This window comes from Gorilla gorilla, chromosome 1 (assembly GCF_029281585.2).
Source record: "Gorilla gorilla gorilla isolate KB3781 chromosome 1, NHGRI_mGorGor1-v2.1_pri, whole genome shotgun sequence".
In the NCBI taxonomy this organism is placed as follows: domain Eukaryota; kingdom Metazoa; phylum Chordata; class Mammalia; order Primates; family Hominidae; genus Gorilla; species Gorilla gorilla.
In genome coordinates, this window is record NC_073224.2 from 48,804,693 (window position 1) to 48,819,877 (window position 15,185).

Genomic DNA, 15,185 nt, shown 5'->3' on the forward strand with positions numbered 1-15,185 from the left:
CAAAGAGCTGGGAGTTGCAAGACAAAGACTGGAACATTTGTCAGAAGTCCTCCTGTGTCCACCAATTCCCGCAGAGACAAGTGGCCCTGGGAGCCCACACTTCAGTCCACAGCATTTCCTCCCACAGTCCACCTCTTTGGAAAAGCCTAACCAAAGGTAGTCTGCAGTCTGGGGGGTGGGTGTGAAGCGTTTGGTAAAACACAACCCACCTGTGAGATTCCTGCTATTTACTCAGACCCTGGGCACTCAGTGCACCTCCACACAAAAGGGAGTGCGTCAGGAATGTGCCTCACTTTGGAGGCAGCACCCCCTCTCTCCTCCAGAGGAAAGAACGCAGTAGAGACTAAGGGAGCAGAGATCCCCAAACCCCAAAACATGCCCATCCATGCTGGAGACAGGAACTGCGAGCTCTTGCCATAGACTTCTGTATTTCTTTTATTCCATCTCTCAACATCCCTTTTTTCTGGCCCCTCGTCATTTTCCGGAGGTCTGCTCTGCCTGTCTTCCTCCCCCATCTTCATTTTAATTTTCTATTTATCTCATTGAGATCCTTCTGGCAAATGAGGTTCTTCTGGCCAGGTGGGACCTTTCAGGACTTCCCCTGGCTCTCTCTCCCACTCTAGATAAATCCACCCACCTGCCATGCTCCCTTCATCTCCTCCTGAAGCCATCCCAAGCACAGTGACTGGACGAGCCTTAGGAAATCCTCCAAACAGAGAAGGAGTGGGGCAGTGTTCATGTGTCCCTTTCAGTATCACCTCTGAGCTGGGAGGGGACGGTCAATTCTTGAGCAGAGTCTACCAGAAACCCTGGCTCCACTGCATCCCTCCACTGGCAGAAATTGGCCCTTGGGACGTTTCCTGACAGCTCTGACAGGCCTCAAGGAGATAATTAATGCCTCACAGCTGCCACTAACAGGGAAGGTGCTGGAAGAGGAGGGGAACAGGGAAGGAAGTGTGTAAATCTGCAAAAAGTGAAAAGCAATAGCAGAGAGCAGGCAGGGAATTGAATGAGAATCTTACTGAACGAATTTTGCTTGGAATCTCCTCAAGGGCTGGTCCGAGGAAACCAAAGGCAAGCTTAGAAACACCACAGAGCTGGGCTTGTGGACGTCTCTGCAATGGACATAACTTCTGGAAAGAAGATGAAAGCTGGAGAGAGGCAGAGTCTCTGTCCCTGGCCTGGAATCCTAAGATGTGGGTCCTTGAACCTTGCTAGCTCCCACGCAGGGCCGGGGGACTGTCTAAGGTTACATACAGGTGCCCAGTTTCTGGGGCCAGGGAAGGGGAGGGCAACTTCTGAAAAAGTGGTTTCTGACAAAAAGGCAGACAGACAGACAGACAGACAGACAGAGAGATGGACGGGTCTCCTTCTTTCCCAGACATCCCCATGATTGTCTGGGCAAACAGATGGGCCTTTCCTCCAGGCTTTATAGATTAATACATCCTTCTTATCAATTATGGAGACAAGAAAGTGTAATTTTCTCCCCATGTTTATACTGTTCAGGATTAATCTGGCTGTAAATGGATAATTTGTCAGCCTTCTGAGACACTGAAGTGGGGAGGGGGTGGGGCAGGAAATGGGGAAGAGATTTACCAGCGGGTAATGCCATCTGCTTTATTAGGTTGTTTTATAAACCTGACATTCAATTTGTTCTGGAGGACTTGGTGACAGATTATTCTGTAAATTCCCAAATAATTACAATAACCAGAGAAAGGGAGAAAAGGGGAGAGGGAGGTGGGTTTGGGGGAGTAGGGGTGTGCGGCACATTCGTGAGTAATGGTTCCAAGGGCAACATCCGTCCTCAGCTATTACCAAGGGTGGCTAAGAAAGGCTAGGTCTTAGAGGCAGGGGATTGACAAAAAGGGCCCTGACAGCCCTTCCACTCTGGGTCTCATATAATGTCCCTTTGTTTTCAAACCTTCAGACACCTTGCTCCCCACAAGATGGTGAATTCAAGTGAGCAGGGATTGTGTTATCATATTTTTATACTTAAATACGCATATCATATTCTTTCTCCTGTCCCTGGGTCTAAATCCTGCTTCTTTCCTTACTAGCATATGAACTTGAGTAAGTTACTTAAACTCTGCTTTAAACTCTTTGACGGTCAAATTAGGACAATAATAGAACTTACCTCCTGTGGCTGCTGTGAGGATCAAATTAGTTCTTACATGTAAAGCATTTAAAATAATGCTTGGCACACACTGAATGCTAGATAAACTATTTGCTGTATTCTCACTATTTGTATGTTTATTCCACAGTGCAGAGCCCAGTGCTGATGAGACAGATGGTACACTCTCAGCAGATCTCTGATGGTTGAATCTGAAAAATCATAATGGTAGAATCGGAATCTCAGAGCTGATGGGCCCTTGGCAATCACAGGGCCTACCCCAGTTCTCCACCCTCAGCTTAAACAAGGGGCTCCCTCTAACACCGACGCCTCATTCCATCATCGGACTTTTCCCACGACTCCTCAGATAGTCTTCACAAAGCCAAAGCCTGCCCTTCCCTAGTACAGCCCTCCCAAAGGGTTAAAGCTGCTGGCCTCCTGGGTTTGCAAAGGGAGATGGGGAGAGCCCCTCCACTAAAGCATAGCCTCGATTATGAGCTCTGAGAGCTCATTTTTCAGCAGAATGCTATTCAATTACCCCATGCATGTTTATCTTTTAAATTCCTGAATACTGCCTTCTGTGGCTTTCTGTAATCTTATTTGTGCTTGAGTTGGGACAGGGATAGTTGAAGAAAAGAGGGCCACATAGTGCGTGTCCCAAGACCCACCTACTTGACACCTGTCTTTGTGTCCTCAGGGACCATGCTCTGAGCTACAAGCATGTGATCATGGCTCAGGCTGGAATGCAGTGGCACAATCTCAGCTCCCTGCAACCTCTGCCTCCCAGGTTCAAGCAATTCTCCTGCCTCAACCTCCCAAGTAGCTGGGACTACAGGCGCCTGCCACCACACCCAGCTAATTTTGGTATTTTTAGTAGAGACGGGGTTTCACCATGTTGGCCAGGATGGTCTCAACCTCTTGACCTTGTGATCTGCCCGCCATGGCCTCCCAAAGTGCTGGGATTACAGGCATGAGCCACTGTGCCCGGACTGCCTGCACTTTCTGATGAGCTCTGTGCCTTTCCAAGGACAGTAATCTGTTACCCTAGTTGGCCACCGGGTATTGAGGCTCAGGGAATGAAACCACTTACTCTGTGGCTTGCTACAAAGAAAATGTCTGTGCCATGGGCTCCAGTTGAATAGAATACCCCCTAACATCTCAGAGTGCATTCTTGACCATCGGCTTCATGCTATGCATTGTGTAAATATAACATAAATCAAAACTATGACCCCTCTTTCAGATGAAGAAACATGCATCATGAGGATAAGTCATTTGCTTCATACAGTCATACATGGAGTTAAGGCTTAGAGGGTGTCATAGGCTGCAATTGTGCTGCCTGTCCAGAACTGAGCTCCCTACTTCTTCTAGTAAAATATTTCTGTGGGGAATCCATTGCCAGTGGTCTGGATGGCATGGCCACTGCCCCTCTTCAGGGATGTGCACAAGACCCTGGCCTGGCCAATCAGAATATCTCATGCCCTTGGTCACAGTGATTGGGTTGGGGTGGTCATGTGACCCAAACCCAGCTAATTAGATCTTCCTATAGGACTTTTCTGACAAAGCTAGTGGGGAAGGAGCTTTACTCTTCCTGGGGTTGGTTGCTAACTGGTAGGATGTGAGCCTTAGGCTACTACTCCACCATGCCTAAAGCCAGACCTACACTCTGGACTTTCCACTTAGATTACCCAAAATATTCCCTTCGTGCTTGGTAATATGAGGCTACAACTATTTACTTTATGGCTTCATTAATATAGGCTATAATTAGCATCTCCTCCCCATCCTCAAACTTCATCTTGAAAATTCAAGGTGTTTATCAAGGCAGGCCTGGGAGCTGGGGTGGTCTCCTGCATCTCAACAGACGCTGGATTATACAGCTTTGTAGGACCCTCCCAGTTTCCAAATGCTTCCCTTGTATGAAAACCCCCTTTCCTATTATTATCCCTGTGTATGCTGACAGGTGTATTTTTAAAGTTTCTCCTATCCCCCGCCCCCACCTCCTACAAAGACTTCTGTCTCTATCAGTAATTGTAAACTCCTGAGGGTAGGGCAAGCAACCATTCCTAGGTCGTCTTTGTCTCCCTCAGTTCCTGGTCCAAAGCTCTCAAGTCTCTGATGTGGCTTCTGGTAGTTTGAGGGTATCGGAGTGTTTATGTGTACACGAATGTGTAATTGAAGAGATGGGGGATTGAAGAGGAAAGAACTGCCAAAAAGCATAAACGCTGTGCCAGAGAGAGAGAGAGAGAGAGAGAGAATAAAGATCTGAGCACAGAGGCCTCCTTGAGTTTGCAGCATCTGGGAGGCTCTGCTCAGTAAGTTCAGCTGGCTTTATGTCGTCATTTATTCAGGCCCCACCTTCTACCAAGAGAGAACTGAAGGAATCCACAACTATGGCTACTGAGATACAGACAAGGATGACATAATGTTTACTTTCTTAATTGTGTGTCTTGCCTTCCCCAGGAAAATTTGGCAGGCAGGCATGGGGGTTGTTGGTTTTGTTTTTTATTTTTTGTTTTAAGAGACAGTGTCTCGCTGTGTGGCTCAGGCTGGACTCGAACTCCCAGGCTCAAGCCACCCTCCAGCTTCAGCCTCCCAAATAGCAGGGATTACAGATGCCTGCCACCAGGCCTGGCCTCCCAGGAGAATGCACCTGCTGCTGCTGTCCCATCTGCACACTCACACCATGGCTGGCCCACAGAGTGACATTTCCCCACAACAGCACAGGCTTTGGCAGCTTAGAAGCAGACAAGGGCAAAAGACTGAATAGTGTCTTCCCAAGATTGGAAACAAGGCTCAAATGTCTACCTTTTTAAAAAATATATTTAATATACAACTGAGGTTCTACCCAGTGCAACAAGGCAAGAACAAGAAGTGAAAAGCATAAGTTTTGGAAACGAAGAAGTAATGTTGTGTATATTCACAGATGTTGTGATTTGTGTACACAGAAAATTCTAAGAAATCTAGAAAAATACAACTAATGCATGAATTTAGCAAGTATACAGGATACGAAACCAATATGTAAAAATCAGTTGTATTTGTATATACTCGCAAAAAACAATTGGCAACTGAAATCTTAGAAACATTTTTTTATTTTAAATATTTTAACAAAACATTTAAACATTTTATGTAAATCATTTATATAAATCTTGACAACCCCTGACCCAATTACTGTGGTCCTGGGCATGAGGTATTCTGATTGGCCAGGCCAGGGTCTTGTGCGCATCCCTGAAGAGAGGCAGTGGCCATGCCATCCAGACTACTGGCAATGGATTCCCCACAGAAATGAGAGTTTTTTTTTAACCAAAGGCCCTATGCACCCTGGGTGTGGGCCTGACCCATACATCCAACATACCTGCGTATCTTAGTTTCTAGGGCTACCATCATATAGCACCATGAACTGAATATGAGATCCAGAAATTTATTCTCTTACACTTCTGGAGCTAGAAGTCCAAAACCAAGGTGTTGCAGAGCCACGCTCCCTCCAAAGCCTATAGGGGAAGGATCTTTGTTTCTTCCAGCTTCTGGGAGCCCCAGGAGTTCCTTCCCTTGTGGCCACATGACTCCAATCTCTGCCTCCATTCCCAATGTAGCCATCTTCCTAGGTCATCTTTGTCTCCATCAGTTCCTGGTCCAAAGCTCTCAAGTCTCTGACATGGCTTCTGGTGGTTTGAGGGTATCGGAGTGTTTATGTGTATATGAATGTGTAATTGGAGAGATGGGGGAATGAAGAGGAAAGAACTGCCAAAAAGCATAAACGCTGTACCAGAGACAGAGAGAGAGAGAATAAAGATATGAGCACAGAGGCCTCCTTGAGTTTGCAGCATCTGGGAGGCTCTGCTCAGTAAGTTCAGCTGTGTCTCTGTGTCCAAATTCCCCTCTTCTTTCGAGGACACCAGTCACATTGAATTAGGGCTCTCCCACCCTATCCCAGGATGACTTACTTTTTTTTTTCATTGTTGCCATTACCTTTATTTATTTATTTATTTTTTATTATCTTAACCAGTTTACATCTGCAAAGACCCTATTTCCAAATAATGTAGATGGAAGATGAGACTTGAGCATATATTTTGTGGGGGGACATAGTCTAACCCATAACACCAGGTCTCCACCTACATTAAAGTGTATCTGTGAGGATGTTTAGTTGTACATGCATCCGGGCTTGCCATCACACAGGTCTGTGTGGTGCCCCTGTGGAGCACACCTCCATGCCCTGTCTGTGTGGACCTGTGCATTGGGTTTATATCAAACATGGAGGCTTCTTTAGTACGTGTCTGGTTCGCTCCCCGCCGTGTTCTAAGACTCCTCACCTGCCTACAGGGTGCTGTGCTCATACGCAAAACCAAGGGTTTTCAATGACTTTCCACAAGTAAAGAAGTTATTTCCTGACACATTTCTTCCTCCAATTATATATTTACCTCCCCCAGTGGCTTACTCAGGAGCAAAGACAAAAGGCTCAGGACTCAGGCTGACTCAGGACATGCACGCGCGCGCACACACACACACACACACACACACTTACTTTCACAAGGACCCCACAGTTCTTCTTGAGTGAGATAAACATATGCAAAATGCCTCACAGCACCGCAACCACTAGGGTCTTCTACTCTAGAACTGCATGTACATTTAAATGCACAAACAACATCTGAAAATATTCTTTGCAGATAAAAATCCCAATAATAACTCATCCCCCCACCCCTCCAAGATTACTCTAAGGTTGCCACTGATTTCCCCACTGGCAAGAGGGAGCAAATAGGAGGCGGGAATAGTGTAGTCTTCTTGCCTGTCCTGATCCCAACTCCTCCAAGAAATGGGGTTTCACAGACTGAGTCTGCGGACCCAGAATCATTGGGGCAATCATTCTGTCTGACCTAGAAGTAACTGGACAGGAACCTGAAAAGCAACAGATCCCCTCTGCCTCTTTTTGGTGAAATATGGTTTATCAAAGTGGGCAGAAAGGTTGAGGCCATATATCAACCTTCCCATTTTACAGATGGGGAGACTGAGGCCATGGAAGTCATTCAGCATTGCCTACACTCACAGATCCAGTGTCTCCTGCCTCCTGGTCCAGTATTCTTTTCCCATCCCCTCCTGTCTCACCTCCTGCCCCCATCTTTTTAGACTTTGGGAACAGCAGTGGTGAAGAGGGAGGATAGAGGGAAGAGTATTCCATGTCCAAGGAAGGTTAGCAGGAGAGAGCCACAGAAGAGCATCTTGTAAGGTACTGAAATCCAGCTGAGGCTTCCTCCATAACCCAGACTTCTCCCCCAAAAAGTTCCATGACATCTGCTGGCTGCCTGGCCTTTGCTGATCTATTTAACCCAGAGACACTGTGATTGCTCATGTGCTTTGATCCTGCAGGCGCCGGCAGCTTTTTGTTCTATTATTCACTGCAGGGTGGATGCTGAGTTGTCTCTCCTTATTACAGGCAGTGGTTGGGCTTCCCACCGCCTCCCCAAGGCCACTGGGTGATAGCCATCAATAAGTCAGTAGCAGCGGCTGGCTTTGAGGTGCCTTTTGGGAAAGGGATTTGTACCATTTCAGAATCATCGTTTTCTACAAGCATCCTTTTTGGGAGAGATCTGGAGAGAAAAACAATTGGCATAACAATTACAGAAATCCATGTAAAGATGCTAAGAGGAATACCTTATCTGCCCAGCTGGTGGCAGCTTTTGAAGACAGACCCCTGCCTTTATATCTGTGTGCCCTGCACAGCATCTGGCACATAGTGGGGCATCCTCTAATGTTTATTTAATGACCCAGTGTATGAGTGAACATCTCTTCTCAAGCCTCAAACCCATTCCCTTCAAAAACAAGAGGAAAAGAGGCACTGAGTATCATAAAAACTTTTAACCACGTGGCATTCTGGATAAATCTGTTTATTTGTTTATCCATAATCTCCCCACACACACACTACAAGACACAAGCTCTATACGGGCACTTTGTATATTCCTAGCACCTACAATAGTGCCTAGCATATAGTAAGTCCTCAGGAAACGTGCAAAAAATGAATGAACTGGATGTCAGGAGACCTGGGAACGAATTCCAGATAAGTCACCAGCTAGCTGAGTGACCTGGGCCAGTCACTTCTCTCTGGCTCTCAATTTGCCCCCTGTGTGGCGGGAGCATTGTGCCAGATCTCCGATAGAATCAATCACCTAGTCTAGACATTTCTTGAAGAACATGGGACATTGTGTCACCCTACCAAATCCATGCTGTGAGCCTTCCAGATCCATGTTCTGTCCCCGACTTCTTCCTCCACAGTCATGAGGTGCTTTGACAATCTATACAGATGCAATGTGACGGGGTCACACAGAAAAATCCCAGGGGCCTGCAGCCAGAGGGAATGTGTGGAGGCTACGGAAAGGAATATCCTTGAACGGAATGCATGACTTCTGCAAGAGTCATAGCTTCATTTCTGCACTTGCTCTCCTCTCACCAATAATCCAGGCACAGAAACCCTCCCCCGCCCTCCTCCCTCGGGGGCACAGGATAATGTCGATGGATGGGATGGAGTCTGGAGCTGAGAGGGCATGGAAAAGAGGGGAGCCCTCCTTAGCAGACCGTCTTGGGGCATACAGGTGGAATGATCGAGTAGCCAACATGCACTTCAGCAAGGGCAGAGTGATGTTTTTCATGACTAATCTTCAAACCCCGGACGAGAGGAAACACATTCCAAAGCGACTGCTTGAGACAAGAACAGGGTGGGACGCAAAAAGTTAACTCAGAATCAGGAGATAGGAGAAGACTCAGCCACACCCAGCTAGTGAAGATGAATTTAAAGAGAACTCTATGTAGTGCGGCTACCTGGGTGGAACAGAACACATGATTCTCGTGCCAGAGTGTGGGTTCACCCCTCTCACCTAAACCTTCCGTTGTGGGGTGTGCCCTTCAGACAGTTATGCTTGGGTGGGCCCTGAGCAACCCCTCCACCCTCCACTTTCACCGCCCCGGCACCCTTGCAGAAAGCCAGCCTTTCTGGAATGGTGACTCGTCGGAGTGTACGATGTCTTCGTGGGGTGGGCAGAAGGGATGGTATTCCCTGTTTGCAGCCCCTGGGGTGGCAGGCGTATGTTGGGCCTAGCTGGCTCCTATTTCTGAGTCTTGACACCTCCCCCGCTGCCTGCCTCCTCCTCCTTCTCCCTCTCCCCTGGGCCGCCGAGCTGTTTGGACCGCGGTGCCCTACTCAAAGTCAGGGCCAAGGCCAGGGGAAGGGGCAGGCGGTGGTTCCCAGCACTGCCCTCACCTGATATTTACTTTCCAGGCTGTTGACTCCCAAACAATACAGTGCACGCCGATTTGCAGGGTACCTTCCGTCTACTTTCCCAGTAAACCACTCCCACCAAGCAAACACGCAGGGTTCCCCTGGCCCGCGAGGACCTGGAAAAACACAGCGCTTGGCTGGTCTGCCTGGCTGGCCGGACCCGCCGCCTCCCGGCCAGCGCACCTCCGCTGCGTGGAAGCGGCCGTGCCATGGCGCCTTGCGGCCACGAGAGGGCAGCCGCGGGCCGCAGAAACACCACCGCGCCCGGCTTCCCGGGCCTGCGCCTGCGCAGACCCGAGGCCGACCCGAGGCGGTCGCTGGCCAAGCGCCCGGCCAGCGCTTCCGGCTGCCGAGGCTGCAGCCTTCAGTGAGCTGTGGCTCTGCCGCCCCGGGAGGGAACAAATGGCGGATTTCAGGCCTCCGGGACATGCAGCCTCCCTCTGAGGCCCCAAAGGCGCGATAGAGGCGGTGAGATGCAGCTGGAGCTGGGAACGAATTCCCCGGCCGGCGGGGAGCCCGCCCAGCCCGGTGCGCTGACCGCACTCGCCTTGCTTTCACCCCTCGGGTCGCCTCTCGCACCTCGCAGCCGAAAGCCCCTCCGCTGGGTCACGTTTCTCCATCCCGCTGCAGCCTGAGCAAGGTCGCCTTCATCCTTTACAGACAGAAGTTCCTCTACCCGGAGGCCCGGAGCCTGGGAGAGGGCCACTGGGAACGTCGCATTTGCAAAGCCCCAGTAACGGGGCTGTGGACCGTCTTCTTACTGCTTGAAGTTTCAGGCTCAGAGAAGGAAACGATTCCAGAGCTCAGCCAGGCACCGATGAGAAGAAGAAAAACAGAAGCAGCACATTGCCCAGGGCCATGGAGCTTGCCAGTGAAGAGCAAACCAGGCCACGTAGTGCCGCTGCTTGGGACCCTGTCCTGGCACCCCCAGCTCTTGGAGAAAGTCAGCGCTCCCAAGGCCTCCAGGCCCGCCAGCATCGTCTGGCCCTGACTGCTTTCCACCATACCCCACTCTCCACTGCAGCTCTTCCCCATGTCCCGGCTGTGCACATCCGGCCCCATGATCCCAGCCGCGCCCAGCTTCACTCTCTGCCCAGCAAACTCTTGCTTGTCTTCTAGGTGTTGGCTTAGAAAACATTCTCCCTGCAAAGTTTTCTAGGCGTTCCCTGCACCTCTCACACAACCCTATGCAACACTGTATTCCAGGGTAGCCCACACAGAACCTCACCTGCTTGTTCACTTATCTGACCCAGAATACGAAAGGCCCACAGTAGGTCTTAATTAATATGTCCCCTACATCCCAGCTGCCCCATCCAAGTCCCCAATTTCTGGGCCCATGTACTTTTTACCGTGTTGCCCACTGGCCCTTTCACTACTGTAACTAAAATAAGCAGATTTATGGCCTAGAAGACTCTATGCTTCTACGTCAGAACAAGAGCCTGCTCTTTTCCAATTCCTGGGAGAATATTATGACAATTCTTGCTTCTGAAGCCTGGAGAATAATTTCCAACATGACAGTCTCCCTACTTCTGTGGTCCAGAGGGTACTTTCTAACTTGAGTTATTCTCATTATTCCACTCAGAGAAGTAACTGCAAAACAGGTGTTAAACCATGCAGTAGGATTTACAGAGGTTGAGGGACTCCATGAGTCCACTTTAACCAGAGCAGCACGATTTTTATTTTTTAGGTAGGAATTTCTTTTGGGGGGAAAATAAGGAGCCAAGAATTCTATTAATGCTTTAAAAATGTTTTAAGTGGGAGGAGGGTGAAGGGACAAGGAACTCTACTTTCTGCTCAATATTGCTGTGAACTAAAATTTTTCTAAAAAATACAGTTGATTGATTTATTTAAAAAATGTTTTAGATGTCACTGCACTAAAGGATTATAAAGTAGAGCAGCTGAAGAGCTATGGACAATTGTTAACAACTAATCATTTCCAAAGGCTGTACCTACATTCCCAGTGAAGCACATATCATAACTTCTCAACCTAGGGAGCCTTTCCCTTCCCTTTTATGTGGAGTCTATTTATTGTCACCCATTGTTTCTTCTTCCCTGACACCAGGGAGTCTGATTTTTTATGGGTGTAGTTAGGAACTGAAAGTTTGTTTTTGGTTTTTTTTTTTTCAGAATTTGTTACATTTATAGAAAAAGTTGCTATGTTACTTATTTGAAGAAGAGTTGAAGCTTTTATATTTCTCTTTAAAAAATGTTTTGTTTGAGGCCCTAGGGTTTTTGTTTTTTGATAAATGCTCCCTCTGCCTCAAAGATGTCCAGGTGTTAATCCCTGGAACCTGTGAAACTGCTACCTTACAAGGCAAAAGGAACTTTAAAGATATAACTATATTAAGAGTCTTGAGATGGGGAGAAAACAGTGTTGGGGAGAAAACAGTGTTAGGGAGAGAAGGAGATGTGTCCACAGAAGCAGAGGTGGCAGGGATTCAATGTGAGAAAGACTCGGCTGGTCACTGATAGCTTTGAAGATGGAGAAGGGGCCGCAGACCAAGGAATGCAGGTGGCCTCGAAAACCTGGATAAGTCAAGGAAACAGTCTCCCCCAGAGCCTCCAGAAGGAACAGTCCTGCTGACACCTTGATTTTAGCCCAGTGAGACACATTTTGGACTTCTTACATCCAGAACTGTAAGATAACAAACGTGTGTTGTTTTAAGCCACTACGTGTGTGGTTATCAATCACAGCAGCAATAGGGAACTAATACAAACACACTCCAAAGGAAAAAAAATCCTGCCATAGATCACGCAGGTGGTAAGAAGGAGGCTAATTGTAGAGGGGAGACAGATTGGCTAGAGCCATTGTGGAGAGGAGTTCTTGCAATAGTAGTAGAGGTCACCCAGATAGACCTGTATATATTCTTTGTTATTACAAAATCAGTATGAGTTGGCACCATGCGGGCATATTGGTGGAGCATTTGCATGCCCTGTTTTATATTTTAACTGTATGGCCATTCATATTTCCCCTGCTAGCCTGAAAGATTCCAAGATGGCATTCATCTTTGTATTCTTGTTGCCTGCAGTGGCTTCTATGAATAATACCATCTTATGTTTATGAGGCACTTCACACTTCCCAGAGCACTGTGTGGCCATTATCCATTTTGAGTCTTACCGCAACTCTTGTGGGGTCAGGCAAGACTGGTGGTGGCATTATCAATAGATTCCATTTGACAAAAGACTGGCACCCAAATTTCTCTGACACCCAGGCCCTCCTCTCCCCAAGAGTCCACTCATTTTCTCTGCAAAGTGAATTCTAAACACAGATGAGAAAGTTGAGGCACTGCTGGCGTCCTAAGAGCTCAAACTGGGCCCCAGGGTTCTCGAGTTACTGTACAGACCTTCTTGGTCTTCTTCCCACTCTGAGCACAGGAGAAAATCCTCTTGTGCAACTGGTAGTGGAGGAGAAATGCCACAACAGTGATACCACCTTGTCTCTCAAGGACATTGAACAGTGTGGGGTAGAAGTGAGGATGGGAAGGGTCCAGCTGGGGGTGGTGTGCAAGGCTGACCCAGGGGTCCCCAGTCCCAGACCCTACCTCTTGCACTCTGACCCGCCTAGGGAAGCGTGGCTGAGGAGGTAGGGAGAAAGAAAGGTCATGCTTTCAGCCTGGACTTCAGGACGTGGCCTGAGGATAGGTCAGAAGAGAATGGTATCCGTCACCATCTTACAGTTTTAAAATTCTTTGTATGGCGTCAATGTTCTCACTTACAGAGAAAGTACAGTCTCTGGAGTTAGAGACAGGTTCAAGTCATAGGTCTCCACTTACCAGTGGTGTAACCCTGGCAAGTCACTTTCCTTGGATGAGATCCCAGATCCCATTTCTCCATCAGCAGAATATGGCCTGCAAAATCGTTGGAAAGATAAAAATAACATACGTAAAGTACATGGAAAATAATAAGCACTCAAATGGTAGCTATAGTTATTTATAACCAAGAAAACAGGGGGAGGGGATTTCTCCAGGTTGGACAGCTGATAATTGGTGGAACCAAAATTCCACACTACTCCCCAGAAGCTTCAGTTCCTTATCCCAAGGCCCCTCTGCTCCCCGGAAATTAAGTCTCATACTTCTGTAGCCAGGTACGACCCTCCAAGGCAAATCTCTGCCCACCGACTCACAGAGAGGGAACCCCCACCAAGAACCCGCTGGAAGCCTGGCGCCACACAGCTGCACTATCTGGAACCTCGCGCGACTGCAGCCCTGGGGGGCGCGCCCGGACCCGAAATGGCTCAAGAGACTTGAGGACCGGCGCGTCTCCTTTCTCCGGCCCCAGTCCCCAACTCCCGCCACAGCGCAGAGGGGGCAGTGCGGTGGGAGAGGGGGAGTTGTGGGGCTGGGGCTCCGGCCTGGCCGGTGAAGCCCCAGGACCCGTCCGCTTGGGGTTAAGGCAAGGGGTGCGGCACGAGGAGCGCAGGGAGCCCCGAGTCCCAGGCGCAGACCCAGCTGCGGACCCCGCCGTACAGCCCTGTTGTTGCAAGCGTGGACCGTGGGCGTAAGGCCCCGGCGGGAGGCACTCGGCCCGGCCGCGGCCGGGTCTGCAGGGTCCTGGCGCAGCGGATCCCGGCCCGCCCTGGCCCGCGGCCCGCAGGGTTCAGACGGGGCCGAGACAGCCAAGCCCGGTTCGCTCGCGCCAGGCGCTGGAGCCAAGGCTGACGGGCGGTTCTGAATCGTGTTTGGAGGAGCGGCGCGGCCCCCAGGGCTCCGCTGAGACGCGCTGCAGGGCTGTCCGGGCCCTCCCTCGGCGACGCGGCCAGCAGCCCGCGCCGCGTCCTCAGCGGCGGCAAAAACTCGGAGTCCCGGGGCTCTGCCGGGCGCCGGCACTGGAGGGCAGGAGATGCTGGCTTCCCCCGGGGCTCATCACCTCGGGGTTCCACAGCACTTACGTGGGATGGGGACCCTGGAGTAGACCACGGACGGAAAGTAACGGTGGTTTCATTCTCTGCAAAAGAAATCCTCGCGCGCACACGGGTGCCCTGCGCCAGGCAGACCTCCAGCAGAGGCGCCCAGGTGGGGCGTGCAGAGCTTCTGAAAGTGGGCACCTACTTTAGGAGGCTGGCAAGCACAGAGAGCCCAGAATCACCTGTGCCGAGCCCTCAAGGGGGCCTTCTCACAGCCCTGATGTGCCCCCTTACTGCGATTAAGGCTGTTTGCGAGTCCTAAAGAGCTTGCGTTATGCAGGGCACTTTCAACCAACCATTCCTCTATGTACAGCAACCTGTGAAGCTGGCAGGACCAGTACCTTTATTCGTTTTACAAGTGAGAAAGCAAAGGGGTGGGAAAGCCCTAGGGTTCTGTGCCCGACTGCCTAGTCAGGCCCTGCCAACCAAAGATTGAAGTCCGTTCTTTCTCTCTCCTGCCAGGAGGCGAAGAAGTGTCCACCCTGTCTATTAAGAGGCCTCTACTTTAAGAATTAAGCCAGGCAGTCGCTGCTGTGTGGAGGGGTGTTGACAGCAAGTGACAAGGAAGCAAGTCTTTATCGCAGGAAAAATTACTTAAGTGGACTCCTTAGCAGCCTCCTTTCCATCTGGAATGAAGATTAGCACCCCTAGCCCTAGAGCTGTGATTCTCAAAGTGTGGTGCCCGGACTAGCAGCAGAAGCATCACCTGGGAACTAGTAAGAAATGCATCTTAGCTGCCCCCTCCTAGGCCTCCTGGATCAGAAGCTTTGAGGTAGTGCCAGCCCAGCAATTTATTTTATTTGCTTTTCACACACACACATATATATATATATCTTCACAATGGATGAAAGGGAACAATCATCAAGGATGTAGGTACCAGACACAAGGCAGAAGGTAGCTAGAAAAGTATGCCT

The 15,185-nt window shown here is 49.5% G+C and overlaps 1 long non-coding RNA gene across 1 annotated transcript; it reads right to left on the bottom strand.

Moving 5' to 3' along the window:
- Positions 1-5,178: 5,178 nt before the first annotated feature.
- LOC129528717 (uncharacterized) lies at positions 5,179-14,341 on the bottom strand. The gene is made up of 3 exons (XR_008674006.2): positions 14,257-14,341; positions 13,085-13,216; positions 5,179-7,686 (listed from the first exon to the last, which is right to left on the bottom strand). It is a non-coding gene; the product is annotated as an uncharacterized lncRNA (long non-coding RNA).
- Between the last annotated feature and the right edge of the window lie 844 nt (positions 14,342-15,185).